This window comes from Ambystoma mexicanum, chromosome 1p (genome assembly GCF_040938575.1).
Source record: "Ambystoma mexicanum isolate Mex_15411 chromosome 1p, UKY_AmexF1_1, whole genome shotgun sequence".
NCBI lineage: Eukaryota > Metazoa > Chordata > Amphibia > Caudata > Ambystomatidae > Ambystoma > Ambystoma mexicanum.
This window is the reverse complement of record NC_090921.1, coordinates 234,450,562-234,453,503: the sequence shown is the minus strand read 5'-3', so window position 1 is coordinate 234,453,503 and position 2,942 is coordinate 234,450,562. Positions and strand designations below refer to the sequence as shown.

Genomic DNA, 2,942 nt, shown 5'->3' with positions numbered 1-2,942 from the left:
GAGGAACACAGCTGTCTAAAAAACATTGAAGAAGTTCATTCAGGAAAGTTATTTTTGGAGCCGCTGCCTTCGCCATGTCCCTCTTAGTGAGGCTGCTTACTCCAGTGTCTGCATAAGAACCTGTACATCTCAGCATCCTCTTGTGATGGTCGCGCGGCATTGGCTGTCTTTTCTCTGGAGCTGTCTCTTCTCTGTGTCTTTGTGGCTCCCTCTCATCATGGGCCCTCTTATTTCAGTAACAGAAGCAGGCGCCCTGATGCCTTATATGAGCATGTTGGCCTGTCACTCACTCGTCCGGATGGGCTGGTTTTGATTCATGAAAACTTGTGACAGTCAGAAAACAAAAGTAGCCATTGAAGGCCCAAAGCAAAACATTCAAGTGTAAGACGATCCTTCGATTGTTGCATTACAATGATTTTTTTATATTTGTATTTGTACATATCTCATAGGGTTGAAGTGCAATATAGAAAAAAAACAGACCCGTAGTCGGCAGGATTCGAACCTGCGCGGGGAAACCCCAATAGATTTCTAGTCTATCGCCTTAACCGCTCGGCCACGACTACTTGACTGTGATCACCTGAATGTGCATATGACAGTGTGTGCAAGGTCAGACCATTTTGAACAGTTGGGCATTGAGTTAGGCACTTCACACAGTCATGATATTATCAACATTACTATGATTCACTCATGGTTTTCATCAACGATGGAGACATTCTAGCATTGTCAGACAATGTTACAGGAGCACATTCTCAGGGCTATCACTGTTACCCATACCAAGGTCACTCCTTTTCCCGGAATCTGGTCAAGAGACTTGCCCTTGACAGGGAATGGGAAATCTGCTCCTGCTGTATAAGTACACGACTAATGCTGTTGATATGGCCACCCACAATGAAGGTGGATTAGCACACACAAGACGGAGACAGAAGTAGAGTTGGATGGCTGCCTGCTCGTGCTCTAATGTTACACACATATCGTTCTTTATCTTGCTGACAGTTTTGACCTGTTAGTGAGGTTGTGATACAGAGGCTGAGTTGGTGGCAGATTTAAGGCAAAGGGCCCTGTGGTCAAAAAAGAACATAGGGTCCTGTTACGAGGGAGTTGGAGGACCTCAAAGGGTTAAATTAAGTCTGAGGCCGGAGGAGGAAGAGGAGGAGCCCGCCAAGGGAAGTGAGAGCAATTAATGAAATAAATGGTGAAAGAAGCAGACGTGTCATGTCATCCTTCCGTCGCTCCTAAGGGACAAATCCTTCTAACAATTGGCGGCCAGGATAAAGCGAGTCACTAACCTCGTTCTCGCAAGTCACAAACCTCGTTCTCCTTGAACCAGCACTACACTGTCCTTTCTGTGTGAGCTTCACGTACCACACCGCCACCCGGTGTCCTTTGGTCCGCAGGGCTGGCCTTGCAGCCTCCAGCCCTCCCTGCGGCACCCACGACGGAGGAAAGAGAACCGAGAAGAGAAGCAGCGCCGTCCGCAGTACCCTCATGGTGAGCGAGTTCACACGCATGCAGGAGATCACGCAGCATAACTTTGGGAAGCTGGCAGCATTAGCAACAAAATGACAAGCCCCGACCCCTCAGGCCCAAGCAACAGCGACAAGCCCCGCCCCCAGGAACAAGCAAGGCCGGGGAGAAAAGAAAAAAAAACAATACAACAGGGACACTGGCACCTGTAGCAGCACGCTGCCCCCAGAGCAGCCATTAATATTTTTTTAAAAAGACGAACTGGCAGGGCTGCCAGTCCTAGCATCGATAACTGAGGGACAAGACCCCATCAACACTAGGCACCTGTAAGGGGAAAGGAAACAAATGAAAACTAGTCATACACTGTTGTATGGCTCACAAGGCATGTTGTGAGTAAACACCCACCCCAGCTATGACAACCACGCCTGGTCCTGCGCTGGGGTCCTACTCCACTCTGTCCAGGCTCCCTGGGCACAACTAAGTCCCAAATGGAACACAGCCAGAAGGTGCCCATCCTACGGGCTTGAGACGCAAAGAACATGGTGGACCAAGCAGATGGACAAGACGCACCCATGCGCACCGCAAGCAGCTTAGCATTCCTATGGAAACCAGCACCATTCAGCCTCTTATCACAAGCAGAAAGAGGGCCCAGATAGACAATATGGGTCGATGACTTTGCCGGTTTCATCAAGGCAGTGGGGGAAGAAAAGTCTCCAGTACTCAAAGACATTTTCACGAAACTGGCTGGGCAGAGATAAACGGCATCATCAAGGCCATGCCGCCAGGAGACAGAAACACGTACAAGACACTTGTCACCGCATTGGACAGGAAGCTCATTATACATTTGAACAGGTACTATGAGCGATATGTGTTCAACCATTGCTGTCGGGCCTCCCACAAAACGGTGGAGGAGTTTGTAACGCGACTCCGACAGAAACTCGTCCACTGCCAATTTTCTGCTTTCTCGGATGAAGACGTGATCCGACTCCATGTCATAGAAGGTTGTCTGTCATCCGTACTCCGGAAACAACTCCTGAAAAAACCCCTATCGATTAACGAGGTGGTAGATATGGCGAGGATGCATGAGAGAGAGGAAATACAGGCCTCTGCCATTGAGACGCCAAAAAAGAAAATGGACTGAGAAGTGACGGTTGTGGCATTCACCGGAGGCAGAGAAGGGGAGAGAAACACCACAGGCCACCAGACTCTGCCGAAAACGCAGCAGAGAGAGGCATAAACCCAACCGAGAACAGGAACACGGCTCTAGCGGTAGTGTTATCGTTTTGGCTAACTGTTCCAACACACAGGGCCATGCCCGGCGATGACTCAGAGGTGTTCCAGATGTGACAGAGAAGATCACTTCCAGATAGTGTCCCGGTAAGGGAGACCGTTCTCGCCGACGTGCCAGCCACAGGCGACACGACTGAGCTGGAGGATGCCATACAGACCAGCTCAACTGTTCCCACAGTGCAGACAGT

The 2,942-nt window shown here is 49.8% G+C and overlaps 1 non-coding gene across 1 annotated transcript; it reads right to left on the bottom strand.

Moving 5' to 3' along the window:
• Positions 1–481: 481 nt before the first annotated feature.
• On the bottom strand, positions 482–563 carry TRNAS-AGA (transfer RNA serine (anticodon AGA)). The gene has a single exon. It is a non-coding gene; the product is annotated as a tRNA-Ser (tRNA).
• Positions 564–2,942: the final 2,379 nt, after the last annotated feature.